Source organism: Vicugna pacos, chromosome 4 (assembly GCF_048564905.1).
Source record: "Vicugna pacos chromosome 4, VicPac4, whole genome shotgun sequence".
NCBI lineage: Eukaryota > Metazoa > Chordata > Mammalia > Artiodactyla > Camelidae > Vicugna > Vicugna pacos.
The window spans coordinates 32,812,540-32,829,007 of NC_132990.1; the positions used below are offsets into that span (position 1 = coordinate 32,812,540).

The 16,468-nt window shown below is 39.4% G+C and overlaps 1 protein-coding gene and 1 pseudogene across 3 annotated transcripts in view; one reads left to right on the top strand and one right to left on the bottom strand.

Annotated features, from left to right (window-relative positions):
- Positions 1-529: 529 nt before the first annotated feature.
- LOC116280174 (elongation factor 2-like) lies at positions 530-1,712 on the bottom strand (annotated as a pseudogene).
- Positions 1,010-16,468, top strand: part of GLIS3 (GLIS family zinc finger 3) — a 526,902-nt gene continuing 511,443 nt past the window's right edge. For 2 of the 3 annotated variants that reach the window (XR_012071988.1, XM_072959522.1), the window contains exon 1: positions 1,010-1,220. The gene's annotated coding sequence lies outside the window, so the exon portion shown is untranslated. Of the gene's footprint in view, positions 1,221-2,105; positions 2,161-16,468 lie in introns of those variants that run through there. The other variant, XM_072959523.1, reaches the window with a different exon arrangement.

Genomic DNA, 16,468 nt, shown 5'->3' on the forward strand with positions numbered 1-16,468 from the left:
ATATAGTATGTATTCCAGAAATGTTTATGGAATGAATGAATGAATGAATGAATGAATGCCTCCTTCATCCCCACAGAGCGAATTACTCCCTTCTCTATGCTTTCTTGGAACCTTCAGTATGTGTAAGTCATTCACTTACTGTGTGCCACGTTACCTATTTACTTCTCTCAGCCCCAGACACTTTTTTTTTTTCGTCACCGCTATATCAAATTTATTATTCCAATGGCAGTAATACAGCTGGAAGTGCTCACTGTGACCTGGCACAAGATTTCCTGCCTCCTAGTTTCTGTCCAGGGAGAATGGACACATGTTCTTTCCCCCTCTCTGGGGGAAAATCCACAATAGGCAATTTACTCAAATTAAACCTCTTAATGCGTTTACTTTAAAATTTGGGGGGGTGGGCATTGAGTTTCCCTCTGAAGTGAAAAAAAAGTGTTAGGTGTTCCACCTCCTCCCGCCAAAAACATATCTGCTGCGAGGGCATTTCCGTTCCTCTGAAATCTTGCAATAGATACGGAAAGAAACGGCATCAAGCGTTCACGTTGGGCGGTGGCGGCGAGTGGATGGGCCCAGGAAACCCTTCAGGCGGGCCATCCGCGGTCTGGACAGTCTCGCGAGATGTCGTGAGGCGCCCGCGGGAGCTCGCGGCTGGACGCAGGTGCTGCAAAGAGTCCCGCCCGGACAGAGGGAGGCCGTCTAGTCTGTCGTGGAAGCTGTCCGGGCTGGGACGCCTTCCTTCAGGCCTTTGGCTTGCGCGGCTCCCACACGACCTGGCTGGGGCGCTGGAGTGGTCGAAGGGGCCTGGGAGCAGGGTCGGACAGGGGTCAGAGACGCACCTGTGGAAGGCCTGGCCGCCCCTGTGGTCCTCAGGTCTGCGGTGAAGCCAAAGGGCTTGTTGACAGGCCTTCACGACACGCATGGGGTGCCGAACGCCCCAGATTCCGCTGAGAGGTGGTCTGGCTTCCTGTTCATGCCCCCGCGGACACCACCACCCTCTTGTTGCAGACACCGGATCTCCACAGATAGACGGGCTCCCCTGCCGGCCCGCGGTCAGCACGCGGCGCAGAGGCAGCGCCCGCCGTGGGGACGCCCTAGACGAAGCCGCACGCAGCGTCACATCGCGAGCGTCGATGCGCATGCCCTGCGCGTTCTCCTTCTACAGTCCTCCTGCTTGGTGGCCCAGTGGAGGCCAGCGGCCACGCTGTCCGCATCTCTCTGAGGTACTGCGCGCCCTTGGGGACGTCAGGGAGGGTTTGGGGCTGGTGCTTGAGGGCCCAAAGCACTACGTCTTTCCGGCCTCGGCCATGTCCCACCCATACTTGGCCTGACTGAGGCCCCGTACCTGAGCTCCTGGCCCTTGTGGGTGTCCTTTGCCAAGCAGTCAGGAAAGGGCCGCGGCTTCCTGTACAGCGGATTGTGCTTGTTGGGGGTCTTGGATAGGCATAGCATGCTCGACTCCTTGCTGTCTCTCGGTAAAACACGACTAAGTAGGATTTCTTAATGTGAATGCAGGTGTGGTTCTCCTTTAGGTCTTTCAGGCAGATCAGTAGGTGCCGGTCTTTCAGCCCCTCCACCAGCTTGGACAGGTCAGCTAGGTTCTTGGACTCTTCGGCGACCCTGACGGTGGGTCTCACGCTGAATTTCATCACCCGCATGTTGTGAGCGTGCTCAAAAGTGGTAATGGTGCCTGTCTTCACCATGAACTGACCCATGCCTTACCAGGCCCACAGTGTACCCGCCCCCCTCCAAGGATCCTGGCAGAATAAACAGAACAATGCTTGAAATATAGTAGATGCTCAACAAATTATTGTTGAATTGACTTGAAACTTTGTTCACTCTTGGGCATTTGCTTATTCACTGCACTTGGGTATCAGTGCAGTCTGTGTACTGTCCTTAAATGCAGGCATCTTTATGATGTGGTTTTCTCGCTTTACATGATTCCTGGGCAGAAGTCCAGGGTCTAGGACCAAGAAGTATACTCAGCTGATTATTTTTGATTTAGATCCTTATCTAAACTCTGAGTTTTAATTAGTTCAAGATCCAAAGAGTCTTTGGGAATGCAGACTTTATAGAATCATATTACATAGACAGGTTTTTTGAGTTTCAGCAGCCTGTGGAAGTCCTGAAGTGGCCCTATGTGCTATGAGATCTGCAGACAAGGTAAGTTTTCTTCCTCCACAGCCTGTGGGTTCTGGGCTATAGGCCTTGACACCCCCAGCCTTAGTATATGAGAGGAATCCAGGGATTCCTTGAAGAGAAAGAGACATTGCCAATGAGCAACCTAGAGGGAGGCAGGTTAGCGTAGTTGTTAGGAGAACAGATTTTGGAATCAGCGCTGGGTTTGGATCTCACCTCCACTCCTTATTAGATATGCAGCTTTGGACAAGCTACTGAACCTCTCCTAGCCTCAGTGGTATCATCTGGAAAATCATATGGGGGATGATAAGTAATACCTGTGTCACAGGGTTTTCATAATGATTGAAGGAATGCATATAAAAGATCCAGCTCAGGGTGGGTACTCAGTAGCTGTTGCATCATTCTATCAGAGTTCAGGCAGACTGAACAGGCTTTGGCACCTCAGTTGGCTTAAGTGCTTTCTTTGATTTTGTATGTGCAAGTCCTTTTTTAATCAACAACGGATGGTACTCCCACCCCCTTTTCCTCACCTAGTTTGTTGTATTCCCACCTGTTTATTTTTGCTTTTGTCGCCTTTGCTTTTGGAATCAGATCCAAAAAGTCATTGCCAAGGCTGATGTCAAGAAGCTTATCACCTATGTATTCTTCTACAGTTTTATGGTTTCTTCCAGAGTTTTATGGTTTCAAAGGCAGAACCCAACTTCTAAGCTCTGTCTCCTCTGAGGATCCTGCCAAGGCTTGGTTATGGGCGTTGTTAGGGTGAGTGTAGAGTAGAGCTTTGGATCATGCTCCTTAGTCTCAAATCATGGCCCATCTAGTGTCTCAGCTGGTGCCTGGCTTTGTTGAAAGATATGCAGCCTGAATAATGATCAGCAGAAGTCTTCCCAGTGATGAGGACACTCAATGGTCTAAGTTAGGAAGAAAAGTTAAAGGAACCCTAGGCTTGGAAAAGCCCTGAGTAGGGCACAGGGAGTGGATGACATGTGCAAAGGACTGTCACATCACTGGGGAGGAGGGATAATGTCTATGTCCTTGGGGTCTAGACCTAGAGTGATGGTTGGTGGCTAAAAGGAGATAATTGCCCGTGTAAAATAAAAATGAACTTTCTGATTGTTAGAGTAGTCCAAAAGTGAAATGTCTGAGAGGGAGTTTGTTTTGAGGGGAGCACTTGTGAGTGTTCAGTTGAGGGTTGAATTTAAGGACTTTTTGGCTCTTCCCAATATGACATCCTTTAGTTCACTAACCTTGAGTTGTTTTACTAAGAACACTAGTCATTTATTCGTTGTAGCACAGTGAGGGAATCCTTCTTTGTGTATAGAATGGAAAGAGCATGATTTGTAGAAATAGACGTGGATTTGAATCCCTGATTTGTCATTTTTTTTAGCACACTTATTGAGAGAGTTCAGGTAAGTTTCCAAGGCTCAATTTCTTCTTTTTAAAAATTAGAATGCTACAATATTCATCTCCTAAAATTGTTGTGAATTTAAAGTATGTGACAGAGTACCTGACATACAGTATGCTTAAGGAATATTTGTCATTAATATTAATAGTATTGTGATTACTGTTATTGGACATCTTAAATTTTTGATTAATTCTATTTCTAATACTTTATCTTAAAAAAATTTCATGGTTACCCACAGAGATTTAGCCAGAAAAAAATATTTATTACAACCCTATAGTATATATTTATGTAAATAATTTTATTATTTTTATGGGATAGCACTCTAATACTCTTTGATGATCCACATTTTTTCTGAGTGTGGTGATTATGGGAAGAGTTTATTTTTATTCTCTGCCTCTGTCTCTCTCTGTCTCTCTGTCTCTCTCTCTCTCTGTTTTTTTCTCCTTTAATTTTCTACTGTGTATATAAGTTGTTGCAATAAAAAGATCAATAATAGCAAAGCATGTAAGGAAGGAGTCAATTCCTTATCCCCAGGGGTGGTGGTATATTACTAGTTGGTCCCTGAATGGGGAGACAGGGAAGATACCAGCATCAGATGGGAATAGGGGTAGGTTGTCTTAAGGTTTCTCTGCACCCTGAAGCATTTTATGTGGCCAGTAAGTGTTACAAATGATAAGTACTACAGGAAATTAAAAGACTTTGAGGCTCTCTGGATGGATTTAGGAAAGAGGTGAGCCTTACAAAGCAGGAAAAATAACTATTTTCTAGAATCCCATGTGAGGTCTGAAGTCCGTGAAAAAATCTAACATCTATGTGGCTTGGAAAATGCAGCTTTTGGGAATCAGGTTGCAAGCAACTTCTTTCTATCTTTGGACTTTTGGAAATCCCTGAAATTTTTATTTGCAAAGGGAAGCTGAGGAGAAACTGAATACAGAAAATGCAAGAGGTTGCAGAAACAGTCTTGCTGTCAAACTGCAACAGATGGTACCCTAGCTGCCATGAGTTCATTGGGAACAATAAACTGTCCCTGATGTGTGTCAGGAGATTTTCCTTTATTTAGAAATTTGAAACACGCTTCAAAATCTCTCATTCTGTTGTCATTTTACAAGTGTTTTCTAAAAGGCTGATGCATCTGCCCTTGGTTTCTCGCCCTCTGCAGGGCAACATGATGAAATTGGAGCAGCTGAATGTTGACGGGTGACTTGAAATTGTGACAATGACACTTATAACCCAGTGTTGCACAACAATCTCTCAATGAGGCTTAGGTTCCCAATTTGGATATTAAGGAATGGAAAGTCTTTTATCTGATATGCTTTGGACACCAGGGCTGTGTCAGGGAGTCAGGGCAGGTCAGACGATTTTATAGATATTAACCAGCTCGTGTAATAAACTTGTCACAAAGAAAGGCAGTCATTACCTAGCCTTTGGACGTGCAGGAAGCTGGCAGACAGTGATTTAGGTGTGGAAGTAAGACAGTGTGTGACATCTTGCTGTTTGGGGAATGAAGGAGAGAGCGGCTTTTCTTTTCTTTTCTTTTTTCAAAGACCAGAAATACAAGAAAGAATGGGGGGGTGGGGGTGGGGAGTGAATTTCAATGCCATTGGCAAACACTTGACCATGGGTAATAATCCTTGTTAAAGAACACAAAGCTGATATTGACAACTTAGAAAATTAACTTTTACCTTCATATGGAGTCTCTAGAAAGTTCTTTTACAATGAGAGTGAGCCCTGGCTAAATCAAGAGTATTGCCTAAAAAGCTGCTTGCTGCTAATTTTTTTTCCTGCAGCATTGCTATTATTTCAAAAGAACCCTCCTCTATGACTGAAACCCAAAATTCATCTAGATCCAGCAGCTTGGCATTCATCACCAGTGTGCGTCCCACAAAATGAGTGGGAGGAAAATTTGTAAATATTATTGACACAATCTCTGAACAGCGTGCTGGGAAGTAACTAGTTAACCCCAAAAGGGCACAGCTTCTTCAGTACTAAGTGGGGAACAGATGGGGACTAGCTTGATGCCCTGTAAGTGAAGTGACTGATGGGCAGCCAAGGACACACAAACTCCTCCAGCAGATTATTATAAAATGTAAGTAGAATCTAGCTGTTCAGTGGGAAAATGGGGGTAGTTCACTGCATATTTGGCGGGGTAAGTCTTGAAGGAAAGGCGTCTAGGGGTATTTAGGGATTTAGGGTTGCCCTAAGACCAGACCACCCAGCTAATGAAGGATAAGGAGAGGGCTCATTTTTACAACTGGAAATCCATTTACCTCTTTTAACATTTTTATTGAGTTATAGTCATTTTACAATGTTGTGTCAAATTCCAGTGTAGAGCACAATTTTTCAGTTATACATGAACATACATATATTCATTGTTAAATTTTTTTTCGCTGTGAGCTACCACAAGATCTTGTATTTATTTCCCTGTGCTATACAGTATAATCTTGTTTATTCTACATTTTGAAATCCCAGCCTACCTCTTAATACTTGCCTCTTCATTGAAATTTAAGCCTCTGAACAGAGTAATTTTGTGGTCAATAAATATGAAGAAAGGACAAGTTATCCAGGAAATCTACTTTTCTGGAGATAGATGCTCACATGGAGAAGATCAAGGCATGATGTTACCTGAGAAAGGTTATAAGGGACCTTTGAAGGCCCCTATTGGACCCATAAATCTAGAATTTACTTCTTTTCAACCATCTTAATGAATTTTTAATGCAACTGGAGAATCGAAATTCAGAAATGTTAAAATATAGCCAGGCCTGAGCTTATATGGAAGCTGCTTTTGGAAAACATGGTGTTCTCAACCTGTTATTAACTAGAATTAATTACTGAACAGTTTCTGTCATAGGTGAGGGTTCTGAAAAGTAACATAATAAATAGCTCATGGTAAACCTAAAGAGGTTTGCTCATCCAGGAGTCAGAACTTATTTAAGTCAATAATGTGAAAGTGATAGACATAAAAGGAAAATTAAAATTTCAAATAACAACTCCAAATGTTATTAACAACTAATAGGATTGCAAAAGGTGAATAAAAGTGCAGTCTGTTTGGAGTTTAGTTTTTCTTGCAAGCTCATTAAGTATTTGTTTCTTAAGTTTGCTCTTCGGAATGCTAATGACAACCTAATGCAGTGAAATCTCAGGCCTCAGGCCAGCAAGAGGCTTACTTCTGCTCTTTTTAGTTCTTGTTTCCTCCTGTGAAGCCTAGCAGCCTCAGGACAGACCATCATTTCCTTCCTTTCCCTAGAGAACTCGGATTATTTGCACTGTTAAGGTTTTGCCGTCTATATTCATGACTAGGTTTATGTAGTTCTCTCTCAGGAAAGGAAGCTAATGGAAAGATGGATACAAATATGGAATCACTGAGTCCAGGGAAGGTCAAATTTTGCTAGAGATGCTTTTCATTGGGCCAGAAATATTAATTAGGCAGTAGTGACACCACCTGGTCTTCCTGGGAATCTTCACTTAATTGTTTGGAAAAATGGACAAATTTTTATTGCTTCTGCTTAAACTGTGTTAGGCACAGTAAAAGCTACATAAGAAATGGAAGGGCCCTGACCTTGAGGGGTTTATTATCTGAGGAATATTATATATGCCATTTCTACCCCATCTCTCCCACCCCTTACTCCAGAAATTCTGATTCAGGAGGTTAGGAGTGGGAGTAGTGTCCTGGTATCTGTACATATTTTTCTGAGAAATCTGATGATCACTCAGTCTTAGAGAGTGATTTAGGGAAAGACACTGATTAGTAACTTACTTATAGAAGTACTCTAGAAATGAGAGAACCAAAGAACCAAAAGAATTCAGAGTAAGTAAGATCAAATTTAGCTGGGGTAATCAGAGAGGCTTCCATGAGGAGGAGGTTCTTACAGATCTGTGTAAAAAAATAGAGAGGTTATAAATAAAAATAATAATAAGGTAATATAAGCTAGGAGGTATTCTAGGATCAGGGGGAGGTAATTTATCCCCTGTGTATGCTATTAAATAATAATCTAATTCTCCAATTTGATTTTAGATTCTATTCTGAATTCTTATGGAACATATAAAATGTTCTCTAATCTGTGCTTTCACTAACCTAGTGTAATCTTGTTTACCCTGATTTTACCATATGTATCAGAGTATTGTCAGAAAAACAGAAAACTCTTCTGTTTCAAATAGAAGTTTCAAACAGAGGGAATTTAACACAAATCTTGGTCTTATGGGTGTTGGAAGGGATGGAAGAAAAAAAGAGAAAAAGCAAGGGAGCTTGAGAAGCAAAAAGAAGAAAGAGTGATTCTCAGAGATGAGTATTTGTAGGAAATGGCTGTTAGCTCTAGGGACTGGGGGAATAAAAGGGAAGAGGAGTTTTTATAAAAGCCCAAGAGCTGGCTTCTAGGGGTTCTACCAGTCAATGGCTATGACTGTAGAGGACTGTCTCCTTGGCCAGAGCTGGAACTACCAAAGAAGGGTAGTTACAAGAGAAGCTCGGATCACTAATGGGACACTGCTACTTCCAGAAACACTAGCAGAAGCAAAGGAGTATAAGAAAGAAATAATGGTTCTTTCTCTTGCCAAAATATAGCAGATATCCAGCTGGTAAGAGAGTCTGGGAAATTTAGTTTGTAGATACCATGCCCCAGCAATACAGAATAGTTGGAAGGAAGTGTATGTGGAGCTGAGGAACAACAGGTAGATAGCTGGTACATGAAGTAAAAGGAATCAAGACATACTTCCTTTAGGAAGACAAACATTCCTCAGTCAGAGGTTCATGCATGACTGTCAGCAGGTATTAGTACTCAAATATGCCTGAGTCTTGTGACAACGACTTAGCGCGCAGGCTAAGAAAAGTAGAGAACGAAGCTTGTGAAGTTTGGTGAATACTATGTGAACATGCAACTCTTCCCTTGACTTTTCCTATGTTAATCTGCTTCACCGACCCATCCATCTATTCATCCATCTATCCTTCTATCCATCCATCCATCCATCCATCCACCCACCCATCCAGTTAATGCCTATTATATGCCAGACTGTATGGCACACACTGGGGATACAAAGATGATGCCATATAGGCCTCCTTAACTAGATTCCAAACCAGGCCGGCAGTGGACAGATTTGATGGTCATAGAAAATGCTGCAAGCAATAACCATATCATTTATTCTTTATGCTTTTCAAAATAGTTCCTTATCTCCTGTTCTAAAATTCTTGTAGGATAGTTTGAGAAGATAATTTCATGTTGAACATATTTTTATTTCCTGCCAACAAACTTTCCTTGAACATTGTAAATAATTTTCTTATAAATGTAAGGATACTCACAGTTTTCCTGTTTTCTCACTCACCTGGCTCTTAATGTCTTTTCTGATGAAAGTGTTTTTTTCCTTAGACCAGTGACTTTCCTGAATCTCTTCCTTCTTTGTAGGCCCCAACAATGTTACCATCCTTGTATCCTGTAGCCATTTCTGCCCATCTTCCCATGTTTTTCTTCCAGTATTATATGGCTTCTTAGACTCCTGGGTTTGTCCTTTTTCCTCCATTATCTTCGCCATCTGGCTCTTATAGATCAACTTTAGAGATGTTTTGAGAGATCAGACATTGCTGTGAATCCTTTCTTGCCTAGCTCTTAGAAGGGTCTTGTCTCTTCTGTCTCAGAACTTTATATGTAATCAAGTCTGCTTTCTGCCATTTTCTTTTCACTTTATTGTCTTAAAAAATCTTAACTACATGTTTATATTTGATTTGTAAAGACTGATGTTTCTCAAAAATGTCCTAAGTGGACCTCCTGCCTCTGAATCACCCAGATTCCTTAGCTAACTTCAGTCCTACTGACTTACAATCTCTACTCTGTGGTCTAGAAATTTGCATGTTTAACAGTAGTTCCCCAGATGATTCTAATCACATAAAAGTGTGAGATGCACTGATAGAAACCTTTGTCTTCAAGCTCTGAAGCTCTGAAATTCTCACCTCCTTTGGTGCTTTTGAAAATACTGTTGTCTTTAACAGAATATCGTCTTACCATCTGACTTCCCAGATGGGAAGTTTGCGTCCTTAATTTCCAAAATCATTTCACTTTGAACCAGCTATAATCTTTCTTATCATAGTAGCATATTGCCAGGACACCTTCTAGGTTTGAAACCTTGTCTTAAAATACTCCTGGGGAGTAGAGCGTATAATGATGTCAGGCTACAGATAGCGAAAATGAGGTTCAGAAAGAGTAAGGAACTGATGGAAGGTCACACAGCTAGATACTGCAGAGCTGATACTGGAGCCTAGGCCATCTGGGACCCTTTCACTGTATCTTCCCCTAGCTAAGACCTCCTTTTTTTGGATTGATATCTGTGTTAAAAGACATAGAAACACACACACACAGGCTTCCACCATTTGCAGTATACTGTAACAAGTACTAAACTTCAGCCATTTTTATGTACACACCTTTTGCAAAAGTGAAGTGACATCTTTTCTCCAAGAGCAAAAAGATGTTTGAAAATGCCTCTGTCGTCAGCAGGGTCATTGTGAATTAACAGTTTACTCCTCCAGTGGTGCCGATTGCAAATGGGAAGGGATGGTGCACACTGAAGTGAAGCAAATAGTTATGATAATTTCAGGGTCCATTGAAATAGCAGAAAACAAGTCAGCTGCCACCACCCAATGGAAATGAAGTGCCTTGAGGTTTAGCTCCCAGATCCTGAAATCTCATCAACTCAAAACAGCTTATAAGCATTTACACATATTGACATGTTTACCCTTCTATCTCTAGATAATTTGCATTAAAAGAAGGAACTGATGTTGTCGGTCTTCCAGAATGACTGCTAATTCCCTAGTCATTTAGATTTGGCTTTGCAACATATTTTTATGTTTAGTATTTGAATTTGGGCTTAATGTATTCTGAGAAATTGTAACATTTTTAATAACAGTAACACAGCAGTAAGAACCAGGTAATAATATCTACCTTTCTCATTCTGCCTCTTGATTTAGTACTTCCTCCTATATATCATCCATAGTAGGAATGCTGGGTAATCTCCCACTGCACCAACCAAAACTGAATTGACAGACTGTTTCTGTCTGTGACTCTATCTGTCTCTGCCTCTGTTTTTTCCTCTCTCTGTCTTTCTCTCACATGTATAATTATTTTATCTGTTTCGTAAGACTGATGTAGGATTGCTAGATAAAGTACAAGATGCTAAGTTAAATTTTAATGTCAGATAAACAACAGATAAATTTTTAGTATTAGTACATTCCAAATATTTCAGATAAAAGCAATGAATATTGCATTTTGGACATACTAAAAATTGTTTATCTGACATTAAAATTTAATTTGTATTATGTATTTTTATTTTTTAAACTTTGTGCCTTGGATTGAGAATTAGGTAAGATTATTTGTGTATAGTATCTGTCACATAGTAAATGTTCATTAAAATTACTTTCATAAGACCCTAAGAAGTAATGATAATTAGCATTTGTATGTTACTTTTACTATTTCCAAAGCCTCATATTCATCACTATTCTGATTCTCTTAATAACTCTATGGTATCCCACCTACCACATGGAGAAATTAAGCCTCATAAACATGTTTTACTGACTGTAGAATAATCCACAGTATGCTGTATAATCTTCTATTTTATAAACATATATTTTTGAATATTGGTCTTATTTCCAATCATTGCCACTATAAATATTATTGAAATGACCATCTAAGAGCATTGTTTTTTTTTTGTAACTACTTTATGAGCTCCTTACGTCAGAGACCATGACTTTTCTTTTCCATTGCCCAACTAAAGATATTGCTCAATACATATTTCCTAAATGAATGCAACTTCCAGGTTATTGCTAGATTCTTCTAATAATGAAAATAACAAGAGTAATATTAATACCATCTCATGATGTACCAGAAATATTCTAGATGGCATACATTTACTAGTAATAATCTTCACACACATTTTGTGAAATAGGTAGCATTATTACCCCACTTTATGGATGAGGAATCTGAGACACGAAGAGACCAGGCAATTTCCTGCCCAGTTGTTTCCTCGTAATCAGTGGAGCTGGAAGACAATTTCAGGTGACCTGGCTCAGAGCCTGCCTTCTTATCCATAGCACTATTCAGCCTCCAGCAGTGGAATCAATGACTCATATAATACCCATATTTGTAAGCATCTTGATGCACATCGCCAAATTGCTTTTCAGAAAGATTGCATCAGTATACTCTTCTATCAGGGATGGAGCGTCTCAACATAGCCTTTTTAGCATTGAGTATTCTCATTGAAACTTTTTTTTCACATCTGCTGTGTAATAAATAGTATCTAATAGTTACTAAGTTGTATTTATTTGATTACAAAAAGTTGAGGTTTCTTTTTCATACAGTTTAAAAATCATATTTCTTCTTTTATAAGGTGTGTATTTATATCCGTACCCTTTGGCATATTAGAACTAAACAAATCACATGAATCCTGTTGTCATTTGTTGCAGAGGACTTGCAAAAATCAAGTTTGCTTGTTTTTCAGTTTTTGTGTTTGGACCTTTGGCTTGTTAAGTTTAATTATAAAGAGAGAGAAATATTTCAGTCTTTTCTTTTATGTTTTATTCTGTTCCTCTTGGGCTTTGAGAGCATATAGATCCAACATTTTAAACTGGACGTTGTAATCCATTGCTTTTTCAGAGCCTTTACCTAGAAAAACTTTCTTCAGCTTCTGAAAACTCTCCTTGGAGCCTCCTAATTTTTTAGATACCTGACACCTAAAAAAATGGATTACTTTTTCTTTCTGAACCTTTCCCTACTGATACCTTTTCCTCTTAACATCTTCTTCTGACAGAAAAACTTTGCTCCTCCTTCAGGGATTTCTTTCTTCCACTGGGATCATGTCTGAGAATATTTAAAGAACAAGGCTAAATTATTCTTTTTAAAAATCCAGATTGCTAATCTAGCTGAACAGCAATAAGGCTTTATATTCTGTTTGTGTTTTTTTTTAAATTGTTTTTTTGTAATCAATGTTTATTTAAATTGGTTTTTTGCTTGCCCTTTCTTTTTTGTACTCAGTCTTTTTCTCTGATTCTTCTCTTTATTCCCTGCAGTACATTTTTCAGAAAATCTTATTAGAGTGAGTTTGTATATGGTAAACAGAATAGCATGTCTGAAATGCACTTATTTTGAAAAATAATTATACTTTCCATTGACTTTTAAGTTCAAATCTCAGCCAGTGTTGGCATATAGTAGGTATACTCTGTACATTCTTCACGTGGAGAGGCTACATGGAACTAAGTTAGAGGAAAGTGGGTTCTGTTTGGTGTTTTAGCAGATTTCAGCACCTTTCCCATATGTGATGTGACCTCAGCATCCCTGTGAAGCCCACAGCTCAGGTACTCTCTCCCTCCCAGATAAAGAATCAGAGATTGAGAGGTTAAGTGACCCAAGGCCACTGAAACTCATGTAGCTAGGACCGGAGGCTGATTATTTTACCTCCTGCTCCTGTGATCTTTTTATTACTCCAGAGTTTCTTGTGAATGACTTAACTGTTACAACAAGAGAGCTAAATACTCACGTAGTCATTTTTCCTCTCTCAAGTATTCTAGAAGGTTCTGATACTTTCCTACTATGCCAGAATGTTATCAGTTGGGGAGAGGAAACTCTCTGAGCATTATTCGCTTTATGTTGCACTTAAAAAAAATCAATAAACTATGATGTGTATATTCTATTACTGTAGAAGCAAACATTCCCTTAAAGAGGGGCTTGCAGTCACACTTAACGTGGTGTTTCTCATTCCTTCACAGTACTAGAAAGCCATGTGTCTTTCGATTATCTTCTGTATCAGCCACAAGATGGTACCCTTGCACAGCCTAGAAAGAGCAGGGGTCAGATGTGGGAGAATTTAGAAAACTCAACAGAAAAATGATTAATCTTAGGGTAAATGTAGCAGGAACACATAAGAAGGTTAGCCCTTGTATTCTAAAATAGACTAAAGTTGTTCCCCGTCTTCATTAAAGGTAAAAAGGAAAAAGGAAATTTGTATACTATACTGTAATATACTCCTTTTCTTTACACCCATCTTGTCACCCTAAAAAAAGCCAAGGTTCTGTTTGTTCTGTAAGAATGTTTCATCTCCTTCACTTCTACTGAAGGAGGAATCTGGGGGTCGATTATGGTTGACTGAAACTCCCCTTCCCTTCAAACCTGAGTGTTCCTTCTTTGGAAAGAGCTGACTGTAGGGGTCAGCCCTCCAGGAAGGATTTAAAATTCAGTTTCAAAATATTAAATGACTAAGACTAGTGTAGAGATTTGCAGATACTAACTACTATCTATAAAATAGATAAACAAGTTTATACTGTATAGCATGGGGAACAATATTCAATATCTTGTAGTTACCTATAATGAAAAAGAATATATGAAAATGAATATATGTATGTATATTTTTGACTGAAACATTACGCTGTATACCAGGAATTGACACAGCATTGTAAACTGACTATACTTCAACTGAAAAATAAAAAAATTAAAAAAAGAATAGTGTCCTGTGTCAGGAGAAGACAGGATTGGAATTGAAGGTCAAACAGAGAGAGCAATCAGCATTATTTATAATAGTTAGAAACAATGCTAAAATCCAACAGTAGGGAATGAGGTGGGACAGCCATGTAATGGCATATTGTTACAGATGATAAGTAACAAGTTGCAGAAGAATATTTCATCACATAGGAAAATGCTCAAGATGTATTGTTAAGTGAAAAAAGTGGATTTCAAAACAGTATATTCAGTTGTGTGCACACGTGTGCATGTGTCTGTGCATGGAAAGGGATGTGCAATAAATGAGTAACAGTGGTTCTCTCTGAAAAGTGTAGTTCATTTATTTATTTTTTGACTTTGAGTATAACCCACATTTTCTTTGATAAGCCTACTTTGTGTATGTGATCACTCATCCAGGAGATGGAAAGGCTCTGTTGCCAACAGAGGTTTCATTCCTATCCTTATGGTGGAGATGTGATGCCTGGGTTGACAGCCTCATCAGAATCACACAGAGTAGAAAGGGGGCATAGATCCCCAAGTAGGGAATGCCAGGGAGACAGATGCCATGTGTGAGCTTGACCTGGATAGACATAGCTGCCTTGAGGGCCTCAGGCTGGGCCTGTGTGAAATATTCTTTTAGGGGCTGGCCAATAATTGGAAGTCCCGTCTGTGTTAATCCCAATATTGGTTCATTTAAAACATGCTATGAAGTGAAAATTTTAGGATAGCTAAAATTGAATAACAGCACCTTCTATCTTTTTGCTTTGGAAGAGTAAGTAGAGTAGAAAGTAGGGCATAAGGGTTTTGCCTACAACAGCCGTTACTTCAGGTGGGCAGTTGTTCTAACTGATTTTGTAACTGCTCTTGGAGCACAGATACTTGGCAGTGATGGCATGTAATCAGAAAGCAGTATCACTGAGACAGTTTCAACAGGCAAGTCTTTCTCTGTACATCAGTAGCAAAATTAAATAGCAGAGATATGCATTTGGACAGATTTCTTAAACTATCTGAAAGCATTGTACTACCTGTTCCATTCATTACAAGATGTGAAATGTAACTGTCAAAAAAAATGCACACATACAATGTAAATTTTTCAGTAGTCATAGCCTGAAAATTTCATGTTTTTCCCCTAGATGAGGAAAATCATAAATTTCACACTGAGTGTTGAAAAGTCTTTCTTAGATCCCGGAAAAAGAATTTGGCCAAGAGTTTTGCATAACATTTATGTAACTCAAATTGATTCTTGGTGTAAATTAAGTTGGGCCTCAGAAACATATGCAGCTTTAACAGTTTGTCATCTTAAGGCAGTGGTTCCCAAATGCTGGTTTGTGGATCGATCATATGAGAATCACATGGAAGAGCCTTTAAAAATCCCCCACATCACTCCCAAATTCTGATTCAGTAGGTCATCAATGGATCCTGAGAACCCCTCTTAAACCATAAACTATTCTATGGTTACTAGAGGGGAAGGGGAGTGGGAAGGGATAAATTGGAAATTCGAGATTTGCAAATATTAATAACTATATATAAAAGTTAAAAAACAAATTTCTTATGTGTAGCACAGGGAACTATATTCAATATCTTCTAGTAACCTATAATGAAAAAGAATATGAAAATGAATGTATGTATGCATATGTATGACTGAAACATTATGCTGTACACCAGAAATTGACACATTGTAACTGACTATACTTCAATTAAAAACAAAAGAAACTGAATATCTCATTTTGAAATATCTCTTTTAAAATGGAAGAACAAAAATACCACCTAAAATAAATACCACTAAAATAAACACTAAAATAAATTGAAGATAATAGTACTTTCCTTGGTTGTATTAAATGAAGATTAAATGAAATGACAGATACACAAATATGTAACTAATGCCTTGTGCACACAATAATGTGTCAGCCCTCTTTTTCTATTCTAGAATTTGTTTCTTCAAGCACATTCTCTCAGTAAATATAGTCCCTGTGTTGGGTGTGAAAGATACAGAAGTGAGTGGCGAGCACAGTATCTGCCCTCATAGAGAACATCTTTTAATGGGCAAGATAGACATTAAATAAGCAATTATGATTGAGTGTTATGGTTACTTAAATAAGGAAATGCAGGGTGCTAAATCCAGACTGAACAAGGAGATCTTGTTAAGGGGATCAAGAAAGGCTTCCCTGAGGAGGTGATACTTAAGTTTAATCTTAATACGTGCATAGGATTTAGTCATGAAATGAGGTGAAGGTAGGGAGAGGAAGTCAGAATTATTCCTAACAGAGGCAGAAATCCAGTGTGAAAATATTGAAGGGAGAGAGTTAAAGTGAGGGGACGGTGATAATTGAGATAGCTGGAGAGGTGGGCAGGAAATACATCCTTTGGGGTTTACAACCCATGGCAGTGATTTTGGAAATTAATTTTAAGGGCAGTGGGGAGTCATTGGACAGTTTATGAATTCAAGTGATATGGTTTTTGTCATTGA